This window comes from Eriocheir sinensis, chromosome 44, assembly GCF_024679095.1.
Source record: "Eriocheir sinensis breed Jianghai 21 chromosome 44, ASM2467909v1, whole genome shotgun sequence".
NCBI classification, from domain to species: domain Eukaryota; kingdom Metazoa; phylum Arthropoda; class Malacostraca; order Decapoda; family Varunidae; genus Eriocheir; species Eriocheir sinensis.
Window position 1 is genome coordinate 13,595,423 of NC_066552.1, and position 12,500 is coordinate 13,607,922.

Sequence of the window (12,500 nt, forward strand, 5' to 3'; positions counted from 1 at the left end):
GGGGAGGTGTGTGGGGGTGTGGGGAGGTGTAGGGGGATGTGGGGAAGGATTGGGGAGGTGTTTGAATGTGTGGGGAGGAGCTACCTAACTTTAATCTAATCTAATTTATCATAACTGAAACTAAATTGATCATAACCTTACCTAACCTTACCTATTTCTAACCTAACATGTCTAACCTTAATCTTACCTAACCTTATCTATTCTAACCTAATTTAACATGCCCTAACCTCACCTAGGCTTACCTAACATGCCCAAACCTTACCTAACCTAACCTAACCTAACATGGCCTAACCTTACCTAAATTTACCTAATATAATTTCCATAAGGCCCATTTTAGACTGTTATGAGATTCCTGTCAACTCCCTTCCGCAAAACAATAGACGAAAGAAAATTATCAAAAACAAAAACACAATAGACGATATAATATAGATTGCAGACCTATTTTTTTTATAGGACATAGATTTCGATTCCTTTTAATTCCTTTCCGCAAAACCATAAACGAAAACAAATTATCAAAAGCAAAAACAAAATAGACGATATGATACAGAATGCAGACTTAGGACATAGATTTAGATTCCTTTTAATTCCCCTCCGCAAAATTATAAACGAAAGACAATAGACGATAATATGATATAGATTGTAGACCGAGGACATAGATTTCGATTCCCTTTAACCCCTCCGAAAAACTATAAATGAAAGCAGAGGAACCAAAAAACAAATAGACGTCATAAGCGATATGACACAGTAAGGACAGCTGTTTATAAAGGGATCTAATGTTCTCTTTCTCTTCATCCTCATTCGGCGCCGTCACTTGGAAAATACATCGAAATCTGTTCATGTCTGTGATGGCTGATCGCAAGACTGACACGCTATGAATATGCACACACACACACACACACACACACACACACACACACACACACACACACACACACACACACATACACACAAAGCATAGCACGAAATATCTATACCACATGACACCACCACCACCAATAATAATAATAATAATAATAATAATAATAATAATAATAATAATAATAATAATAACATTCTCTCTCTCTCTCTCTCTCTCTCTCTCTCTCTCTCTCTCTCTCTCTCTCTCTCTCTCTCTCTCTCTCTCTCTCTCTCTCTCTCTCTCTCTCTCTCTCTTCCTCCTTTCTCTCTCTTCTCCTCCTCCTCCTCCTCCTCCTCCTCCTCCTCCTATCAATCTTATCTCTGTAAATTATCACTGTATGTATGTATGTATGTATGTATGTATGTATCTATCTATTTAGCTATATCTATCTATCTATCTATATCTATCTATCTATCAATGTGTTTCCATAGGACATTCAGGACGGGTTTAGGACATCGTGTGAGGGAGGGATGAAGATGTAGGAGTGTCCAGGGAGAGAGGGAGGGAGGTAGGGAGGGAGAGAGGGAGAGAGAGAGAGAGAGGATGCTGATGAGAGAAGTCAGGTAGATGGTGGATGCTGTGCGTGCGTGCGTTGGTGAGCATAGCAAGTGTGTGGGGCGGTGGGTCTGATGTGTGTGTGTGTGTGTGTGTGTGTGTGTGTACTACTACTACTACTACTACTACTACTACCACTACTACTACTACTACTACTACTACTACTACTACTACTACTACTACTACTACTACTGACTTGGTGATGGTGGTGGTGGTGGTGGTGATGATGGTGGTGAAGGAGGAGATATTACAACACCAAAACATACCATATAGACGGCGGTGGTGGTGACGGTGGTGGTGGTGGTGGTGGTGGAGGTGGTGGTGCTTCTGCTGGTGGTGATGACGGCGAATTCCACACTGAGAAGAAGGAGGAGGAGGAAGAGGAGGAGGAGGAGGAGGAAGAGGAGGAGGAGGAAGAAGAGTGAAGAAAGCAAAATAAAAAAACCACACAACAAAAGAAGAAGAAGAAAAAGGAAGAAGAGGAGGAGGAGGAGGAGGAAGAGGAGGAGGAGGAGGATGAAGAACAAACACACACACACACATAACGGAAGAAGAAGAAGAAGAAAAAGGAAGAAGAGGAAGAGGAAGAAGAAGAAGAGGAGGAGGAGGAAAAGGAGGAGGAGGAGAAGGAAAAAGAACAAACACACACACACACACATAACGGAAGAAGAAGAAGAAGAAAAAGGAAGAAGAGGAGGAGGAAGAAGAAGAAGAGGAGGAGGAGGAAGAGGAGGAGGAGGAGAAGGAAAAAGAACAAACACACACACACATAACGGAAGAAGAAAAAGAAGAAAAAGGAAGAAGAGGAGTTAGAAGAAGAAGAAGAGGAGGAGGAGGAGGAGGAGGAAGCTGTTGTCTGGAGGGAAGAGAGAGGTGATATGAGACCACCACCACTACCACACCACCAGTTGTTCACCACCACCACCACCACCACCACCACCAGATGATAATGATGATGATGAGGCTGACGGTGATGCCGGAGACGTCCCGGAGAGATGAAGATGGGGGTACTTGCTAGCCTTCACGCCGCCGACCCCGCTACCCCACATGCCCCCACATTTTCCCACTTCCCCGCTCTTCTGGGCAAGGTAGCAGGGTGCGGATTGTTGGGTAAGGTGCGGGAAGGGTTGGGGTATGTGCTGGTAGGGGGTGAGGGTGCTGGGGTTAGTGGAAGGGTGTGTTTTGAGGGTATGAAGTGGCGGTGTGTTCGGCGGGTGAGATGTTATTTATGGGCACAGCGCAGTCGGCCATCGCTGCGCTCTGTGGGGAGTCTTCCATCCTGTCCGGCAGGGTACCCGAGCCGCCGCCGCCCTTGCCTTGCCTTACCTTGCCTTACCTTGGACTTACCTTAACTCCTATCTACCTCTTCCTGCCCTAATATCCCTCTACTGTTCCTATTTCTGCCTCTTACATGTGGGTCATTATCTTACTTACCTTATCTTACCTTACCTTGCCTTACCTTGCCTTACCTTAACTTGGACTTACCTTAACTCCTATTTACCTCTTCCTGCCCTAATATCCCTCTACTGTTCCTATTTCTGCCTCTTACATGTGGGTCATTATCTTACTTACCTTATCTTACCTAACCTTACCTTGCCTTACCTTACCTTGCCTTACCTTAACTTCTATCTACCTCTCCCTGCCCTAATATCCCTCTACTGTCCCTATGTTCTTTATCCTGTTGCTGGCTAATTCTACTTCTTACATCTGGGTCATTATCTTACCTAACCTTACCTTACCTTACCTTAGCTTGCCTTACCTTAACTTCTATCTACCTCTCCCTACCCTAATATCCCTCTACTGTCCCTATGTTCTTTATCCCGTTGCTGGCTAATTCTACTTCTTACATCTGGGTCATTATCTTACCTAACCTTACCTCACCTTACCTTACTTTGCCTTACCTTAACTTCTATCTACCTCTTCCTACCCTAATATCCCTCTACTGTCCCTATGTTCTTTATCCCGTTGCTGGCTAATTCTACTTCTTACATCTGGGTCATTATTTTACCTAACCTTACCTTACCTTACCTTAGCTTGCCTTACCTTAACTTCTATCTACCTCTTCCTACCCTAATATCCCTCTACTGTCCCTATTTTCTTTATCCCGTTGCTGGCTAATTCTACTTCTTACATCTGGGTCATTATCTTACCTAACCTTACCTTACCTTACCTTAGCTTGCCTTACCTTAACTTCTATCTACCTCTTCCTACCCTAATATCCCTCTACTGTCCCTATTTTCTTTATCCCGTTGCTGCCTATTTGTACTTCTTACATGTGGGTCATTATCTTACCTAACCTTACCTTACCTTACTTAACCTTACCTAACCTTACCTTACCTTACCTAACCTTACCTAACCTTACATTACCTAAGCTTCACTCTGTCTCTTCCTCCCTTAATATCCTTCTAACAGCTTGGTCTTAACCTTACCTCACTTTACCTTGCCTTACCTTACCTTACCTACCTTACCTTACCTTGCCTTACCTTAACTCTCTGCTTCTTCCTCCTATCTCTTCCTACTTTAATATCCTCCTCCTCCTCCTCTTCTTCCTCCTCCTCTTCCTCCTCCTACCTCCTCTTCCTATCTCTCTATCTTTTATCTTTTCTCCTCTTCCTCCTCTTCCTCCTCTTCTTCTTCCTATTTTTCTTCTAGTTATCCCGGCAACAATGCTCTCTCTCTCTCTCTCTCTCTCTCTCTCTCTCATATATAATTACATCGTCTATTGAAAAGCTGTTTATCATTATTAAATCGTCTATTGAGAAGCTGTCTATCGTAATTTATCATCGTCATCATCGTCATTATCAAGGTAATTTAGGTAGCAAGGTGTTAATTAGGGTCCGTCAGGTGTCTAATTAGGTTCAGATCCCCTTTGTAGACTTTATAGAGGTTTGGATTCCTTGCTATAATTTTTGGCGTGTTTTTGAAGCCATTTGTCATTACCTTACAGTACACCTTACCTTACCTTAGCTTACCTTACCTTACCTACCTACCTCTCTCTCTCTCCTTCTCTTCCTTCCCTTCCCTTTCTTTCCTCAGTCTCTTCAGTATCTCTCTTCTAAGGCTGTATGTCAACTTTCCTCCCTTCTCTTCCCTTCCCTTTCCTTCCTTCCCTTCGCTTTCCTCCCTCAATCTCTTCACTCTTTTCTAAGTCTGTATGTCAACTTAGCTCCCTTCCCTTCCCTTCCCTTCCCTCCCTCAATCTCCTTAATATCTCTCTTCTAAGGCTGTATGTCAACTTCCCTCCCTTATCTTCCCTTCCCTTCCCTTCCCTTCCCTTCCCTTCCTCTCAGTCCTAAATTTTTCTCTTCTACATTACTTCTAAGACTCTATGTTAACTTCACTCCCTTCCCTTCCCTTCCCTTCACTTCCCTTTCCTTCCTCTCTTTCCCTTCCCTTCCCTTCCTCTATCTCCCTTCCCATTCCCTTCCTCCCTCTCTCCCTTCCATTCCCTCCCTTCTCTTCCCTTCCCTTCCCTTCCCTTCCTCCCGTCTTCCCTGCCTCCCTTCCTCCCTCCCCTTCCCTTCCCTCCCTCCCTCCCTGGCTAGCTCGCCCTCTTATCAAGGCAACAATCACAAGTGTATGTCTTTTATTTATACATCTCCCGCTCCTCTGACGTCCTGGCGATAAATTCTGGAGCGGCGATAAAATTCTGACGCGGTAATGACTTGAGAAGGAAGAGGAGGAGGAGGAGGAGGGTGGTGGGGTGTGGAGGGTGAATGTGTGTGTGTGTGTGTGTGTGTGTGTGTGTGTGTGTGTGTGTGTGTGTGTGTGTGTGTGGGAAGGAGATGAAGAGAAGGAAAGGAAGGAAGGAAGGAAGGAAGAAAGGAAAGAAAGGAAGAAGAAGAAGAAGAAGAAGAGGAAGAGAGAAAGAAAAGAGGATAGAAAGAGGAAACAAATGAGAAGAAGAGGAGGAGGAAGAAGAAGAGGAAGAGGAAAAGGAGGAGGAGGAAGCAGAGGAAAACAATGGCACAAAAAAAAATAACCGAAAAAGAGAAAAAACACCAAGAGGAACAAGAAATCAAAGAAGAGGAAAAGGAAGAAGAGGAAGAGGAAGAGGAGGAAGAGGAAGAGGAAGAGGAAGAGTATGAAGTGTTAATACAAATACCTGACCCGTTTAATGAATTTACAGCCATAGAAGAAGGTAATTATGGGGATTTGGTTATGAATACAAATGACAGCCATAGATCAGGACAGGGAGGAAGTGTGATAAGGGAGGGAGGGAGAGAGAGAGAGGGAGGGAGAGAAGGGAGGTAACATGGGAAAGAGAGAGGGAGTTAGGAAGGAAGGGAGGGAAGGGAGGAAGGAGGTTACATGGGAAGAGAGGAGTTGAAGGAAGGAGGGAAGGGAGGAAGGGAGAGGAAGGGAGGTTACATGGGAAAGAGAGAGGGAGTTAGGAAGGAAGGGAGGGAAGGGAGGAAGGGAGAGGAAGGGAGGTTACATGGGAAAGAGAGAGGGAGTTAGGAAGGAAGGGAGGGAAGGGAGGAAGGGAGAGGAAGGGAGGTAACATGGGAAAGAGAGAGAGAGTTAGGAAGGAAGGGAAGGGAGGGAGGGAGAGGAAGAAGAGGAAGAAGAAGAGAAAGAAAAAAAAGCGAAAAGTGATCGAAAAAGAGAAAATGAAGAAGAAGAAGAAGAGAGGAAGAAGAAGGAGAAGAAGAAGAGAAAGGGAGAGAAGGAAGGAAGGAAGGAAGGAGAAGGAAACTAATGTGTATGTGTGTGTTTATGTGTGTATATATGTATGTGTGTGTGTGTGTGTGTGTGTGTGTGTGTGTGTGTGTGTGTAACCTTACGTCTGAGTGTGTGTGTATGCGTGTGTGTGTAACCTGTGTGTGCGTGTGTGTGTGTGCATGCCTCCCTCACGCATAAAACAGCTGACTTATACATCCCCGCGAACTCGGTCCAGGTGAGGGCGATGGAAGCACTGATAGCAATTAACCTGTGCCAAGGTATGCGAGGATGGCCGATGTTATGCTCCTATTTATTAAGGGCCAGGAGGAGAGGTTAGTGTAGTAGTGGTAGTAGTAGTAGTGGTGGTAGTAGTAGTAGTAGTAGTAGTAGTAGTAGTAGTAGTAGTAGTAGTAGTAGTAGTAGTAGTAGTAGTAGTAGAAGAAGAAGAAGACATTATAAGTAAGAAATGAAAGAAGAAGAAGAAGAAGAAGAAGAAGAAGAAGAAGAAGAAGAAGAAGAAGAAAAAGCAAGCAGGTAGAAATATAAATACGAATACAAGATGAGTGTGTGTGTGTGTGTGTGTGTGTGTGTGTGTGTGTGTGTGTGTGTGTGTGTGTGTGTGTGTCTCAGGTGCATCGTTACGTCACCAAGTCAGGTAGCGTCACGCCCCTTACCTGTCCGTCCCTCCCCCAGGTAACACTCTCCAGGTAACACTTGTAAGATTATATTTATTTTTTCCTGTGACAGCCGAGGACATTATAGATTCAAGCCACTTCCTGTTTCCTCCTCCTCCTCCTTCTCTTCTTCTTCCTCTTCTTCTTCTTCTTTTTCCTCCTCTTCTTCTTCCTCCTTTCCTTCGTCTGTTATTTTGTGTGATTTCGTTTTCTTCTTCTTCTTCTTCTTCTTCTTTTCTTTCTTATCTCCTTTGTTAGTTTTCTTTCAATCTTTTTTTTTTTCGTTTACTTCTGCATTCTCTTATTTTCTTTCCTTTTTTCCTTCTTCTTCTTCTTCTTCTTCTTCTTCTTTCCTTCTATGTCTTAATTTTCTCTGGTTCTTTCTTTCCTTTCCTTTCTCCTTCTTTTTCTACTTCCTTTTCTTCTTCTTCCTCCTCCTCATTCCTTCTCTTTCCCTTCCTTTCCCCTCTATCTCTCCTCCTTCCCCTCCTCCTCCTCTTCCTCCTCTTCCTCCTCCTCCTATTTCTCTTCCTGTTCGCTTTCTGGATTAAGTCGTTTGTTCCTCCTCCTCCTCCTCCTCCTCCTACCCCCCTTCCTCCTCCTCCTCCTCCTCGTCTTCCTCCTCCATCCTATCACCTCAGAAGATTAAACTAACATATCTAAAAGCCTTAATGACGAAATTTACGAATAAAGAAGTAGAATTATGAATCTGCGCGGACGTAAGAAGCCTCAGGTGACGATTTAGTGATCCCGTGAAAAAGGCGGAATGTAAACAGAGCGAAGAACGTCATAATTAGGGATATAAATACGCGGGAATGATTACACGAGAGAGGAAATTGGTTGATAAAGAGATAGATAGATAGATAGAGAGATAGGTGGAGATTAGAAGTAGCGGAAGAGTAGATGGAATTGGTTGATAAAGAGATAGATGGAGCGATTAAGAAAGAGGAGGAAGAAGAAGAAGAAGAAGAGGAGAAAGATTAAGGAGAAGAATGGGAGGAAATAAATTGCAACAGAAAAGGAAGAAGAAGAGGAGGAAGAAGGAGAGGAGGAGGAGGAAGAAGAATAAGAGAGAGAGAGAGAGAGAGAGAGAGAGAGAGAGAGAGAGAGAGAGAGAGAGAGAGAGAGAGAGAGAGAGAGAGAGAGAGAGAGAGAGAGAGAGAGAGAGAGAGAGAGAGAGAGAGAGAGAGAAAGAAGAGAGAGAGAGAGAGGAGGAAGAAGAGGAAGAGGAAGAAGCGAATTGATAACATTAACTCTCACGACAAAGAAGGAAAAAGAAAGATGAATGGTAAAGAGAAGAGGAACTAAGGATAACAGGATAATGAAGGAAGGAGAAGAAAGGGAAGGAAGGAAAAAAATGTGATAAAGGAGAGGAAGGAAGGAGAAGATTATGATAAGAACCGGAATTGTAATATTTTTTTTTTGGTGACTCAGAGAAAAAAAGAAAAAAAGAAGGAAAACAGAAGAAATAACACACACACACACACACACACACACACACACACACACACACACACACACACACACACACACACACACACACACACACACACACACAATTAATTAGATTTACCTGACCGTTTTGTTATCACCTGTCGGGGGAGGAGGAGAAGGAGGAGGAGGAGGAAGGACAAACTATCTATATATATTTCTCTCTCTCTCTCTCTCTCTCTCTCTCTCTCTCTCACTAAGCTGAACTTCCGTCTTGAATGGACAATGGGATCAAATGAGCTCTAATGATAACACGCACACACACACACCCACACCATTAGAAAGAAAATTAAAATGTGTGTGTGTGTGTGTGTGTGTGTGTGTGTGTGTGTGTGTGTGTGTGTGTGTGTGTGTGTGTGTGTGTGTGTGTGTGTTATTTAACAAAGAAAGAAAGAAAGTAATTGCCGTCGTTCACAACACGAAAAGATTATATTAAAAAAAGGAAAAAAACAACAAATATAAAAAGAAATAAAAAACGAAAAAAAACGGAAACTATTTTAATTGTTATTCATGACCGCCATTATGTGTGTGTGTGTGTGTGTGTGTGTGTGTGTGTGTGTGTGTGTGTGTGTGTGTGTGTGTGTGTGTGTGTGTGTGTGTGTGTGTGTGTGTGTGTGTGCGTATCCAATTATGCTCAGGTGTCATGCATCAGAAAACATTGCAATTAATACCTGTGTGTGTGTGTGTGTGTGTGTGTGTGTGTGTGTGTGTGTGTGTGTTGCAGGGCCGGAGTCACACCCCAGTTCCTATACAGTGTCTAACGCCTCATGACACCCACACCTGCCGCCCCAGAAGCCAGGTGTTGCCCGCCCGCTTCCGCTGCTCAGGTGTTAACGAAGGGGACAAATGATAAGGAGGAGGAGGGGGAGGGGGAGGAGGGGGAGGAGGGGAGGGTGATTGAGATAAAGGAAGAGGTGTGAAAAGTTTGAGATGTAAGATATATATACAGAGAGAAAGAGAGAGAGAGAGAGAGAGAGAGAGAGAGAGAGAGAGAGAGAGAGAGAGAGAGAGAGAGAGAGAGAGAGAGAGAGAGAGAGAGAGAGAGAGAGAGAGAGAGAGAGAGAGAGAGAGAGAGAGAGAGAGAGAAGAGAGAGAGAGAGAGAGAGAGAGAGAGAGAGAGAGAGAGAGAGAGAGAGAGAGAGAGAGAGAAAGAGAGAGAGAGAGCACAGACTTACCTGTAATATCCTAATGACGTCACTGATTCAGGTAAATTCTTCTTCTCTTACCTGTAGAAAAAAGAGAAAAAAAAACATCATTAATATTTATTTTATTTATTTATCTATTTTATTTATTGAAAATTAGAAAACGTAAAATAATATATGTTAATTGAAGGGAGACTGTATAAGAAACACGAGAGAATTAATTATGGTATGAATGTAATATGATCTCTCTCTCTCTCTCTCTCTCTCTCCTTTTTTTCCCTCTCCCTTCTTTTCTCCTTTCCCTCCCATCCCTTCATTTTCCTCTTCTCTCTCTCTCTCCTTCACGATATGAGAGTTTAAGATAAGGGTTAATTCTTGCATTAGGAAGTTGGACAAATATAATGAAGAGTAGAACGCAAGTCAGATTGTACAGCAGAGGCCTTCCTTGTCAAACTACCACTACGTTCATATAGCTACCCATGGCAATACTAACACAACCACCTCGACCAAAGCCTTACCGAACTACCACTAGGCTTATAAAACGATCCACGGCAATACTGACACAACCACCTCTACCAAAGCCTTGTCAAACTATCACTAGGCTCATAACACTACCCATGGCAATACTAACACATTAACCTCCTCTACCAAAGCCTTGTCAAACTACCACTAGGCTCGTAACACTACCCATGGCAATACTAACACAACAACCTCTACCAAAGCCTTGTCAAACTATCACTAGGCTCGTAACACTACCCATGGGAATACTAACACAACAACCTCTGCCAAAGCCTTGTCAAACTACCACTTGGCTGGCTCACAAAGCTACACACACACAACAGCCTCTACCAAAGCCTTACTAGACGTGGGCATATGTGTGTGTGTGTGTGTGTGTGTGTGTGTGTGTGTGTGTGTGTGTGTGTGTGTGTGTGTGTGTGTGTGTGTGTGTGTGTGTGTGTGTGTGTGTGTGTGTGTGTGTGTGTGTGTGAAAACCGTGAAATACTTGATAATAGAGAAATAAGAAAGAGTAAGTAAGTGAGTAAGTAGGAATTAGCGTAAGTCAACCAGTCAACCAGTCAGTCAAGGTAAGTCTGTCAGTCAGTGGGTATGTGCATTTGTGTAAGTCTTGAAACGTTTGAGAGTAAAAAAAGTAGTAGAGTAAGTAGGAATTAGCGTAAGTCAACCAGTCAACCAGTCAACCAGTCACCCAGTCAGTCAGTCAGTGGGTATGCGTTTGTGTGTAAGTCAAGAAATGTTTGTGAGTAGAGAAAGTATTAAGAGTAAGTAGGAATTAGCGTAAGTCAACCAGTCAACCAGTCAGTCAAGGTAAGTCAGTCAGTCAGTGGGTATGTATTTGTGTAAGTCAAGAAATGTTTGTGAGTAGAGAAAGTATTAAGAGTAAGTAGGAATTAGCGTAAGTCAGCCAGTCAACCAGTCAACCAGTCACCCAGTCAGTCAAGGTAAGTCACCCCTCCCTCCCGCCCGCTACCTGTGTGTTACCTGGGCTTGGTGTGGGCGGGGCTAAGGTTAGGGCAGCCAATGGTCAGCCCACACCCACGTAATGCCGGCCGCTGCGCCCCGCCCACGCCGCCTCCCTCCTGCCCTTGGCCACACCCACACGCCCACAGAGCCAATTTTGTTATGATATTCCTTTCTTTGGTGACTAGCTCGGATTCTTCTTCTTTTTAATTCTTTGTTAATTTTTTGAGTGTTTTTCTTTACTGTTTCCTTCTTTCCTCTTTTTCCTCTTCCTTCTCTCTATCTCCTCTGTTTCTCTCTTCCCTTCTTCTTCTTCTTCTTCCTCCTTTTCGTTACTCTCTTCCTTTATTTTCTTCCTTTGTCTTCCTATTTCTCTCTCTCTCTCTTCCTCTCCCTCTACTTTTCCTTCCTTCTTTTCCTTTCTTTCTCTCATCTTTCTCCTTCTTTCTTAAGTAAGAGTTATTAACGTCAGGTATTTGTGTGATTAAGGTAAGAAGTGGGTAAATAAGGTAGGGAAGGGAAGGGAAGGGAAGGGATGGGATGGGAAGGAATGGGAAGGGATGGGGATGGAAGGGAAGGGAAGGGAAGGAAAGGAGGGAGGGAAGGGAAGGAAGGAAGGGATGGAAGGAAGGAAGGATGGGAAGGAAAGGAAAGGGAAGGAAAGGAAAGAGGAGGGGAGGGGAGGGGAGGGAAGGGAAAGGGAGGGGAGGAATGGGCAGGAAAGGGAAGGGAAGGGAATGGAAAGGAATGGAAGAAAAGGGAAGGGAAGGAAAGTAAAGTGATGGGAAGGAAAGGAAGGGGCGGGAAGGAAAGGGAAGAGAGGGGAAGGGAATGGTAGGGTAGGGAATGGAAGGAAAGGGAAGGGAAAGGAAAGAAATGGGAAGGGAAGGGAAGGAAAGAGAGGGGAAGGGAATGGTAGGGTAGGGAATGGAAGGAAAGAGAAGAGAAAGGAAAGGAAAGGGAAGGAAGGGGAAGGAAAGGAAAGGAATGGGAAGGGAACGGAAGGGAAGGGAAGGGAAGTGAAGGGAAGGAATGTGAGGAGGTCATGTCTAAGGCAAATTCTGTAACATTTCCACGAAAAAAAAAGAAAAAGAAAAAAAAAAGAAAAAAATAATAAATTGCTCTGAAAAGTGAGACAAGACGAGCAGTTTATGTCCCTTTGTTTGAGAGAGAGAGAGAGATCCGCCATTTTGGGCAGCGGGCAACCTACATAACTCCAACCATCTCGCTCTCCTCAATAAATTAAACTTGCATATTAAATAATTAAGAGAAAAATTCGGTAAAGAAGGAGGAGGAGGAGGAGGAGGAGGAGGAGGTGGAGGAGGAGAAGGAGGAGGAGGAGGAGGAGGAGGAGGAGTTACTTTAAATATCGGAAACTTGTAAATCATTCTTCTTCTTCTTCTTCTTCTTCTTCTTCTTCTTCTTCTTCTTCTTCTTCTTCTTCTCTTCATCAATCATTGTTAAGTTTGATTTCATTAAGTCAACGATCCGTCTCCTCCTCTTCCTCCTCCTCCTCCTCCTCCTCTTCTTCTTCCTCCTCCTCCTCCTCCTCCTCCTCCTCCTCCTCCTCCTCCTCTTCTTCCTCCAATCAGGTGT

General features: G+C 43.9%; 1 long non-coding RNA gene across 6 annotated transcripts in view; it reads right to left on the reverse strand.

The window, feature by feature from the left end:
* The window catches only part of LOC126980580 (uncharacterized), a 62,337-nt gene that overhangs the window by 37,624 nt on the left and 12,213 nt on the right, over positions 1 to 12,500 (reverse strand). For 3 of the 6 annotated variants that reach the window (XR_007733379.1, XR_007733384.1, XR_007733381.1), the window contains exon 2: positions 9,459 to 9,509. The exons of 2 other annotated variants lie outside the window; for them this stretch is intronic. This is a non-coding gene — a long non-coding RNA (uncharacterized LOC126980580). Of the gene's footprint in view, positions 1 to 1,719; positions 2,328 to 9,458; positions 9,510 to 12,500 lie in introns of those variants that run through there. One more of the 6 variants, XR_007733380.1, reaches the window with a different exon arrangement.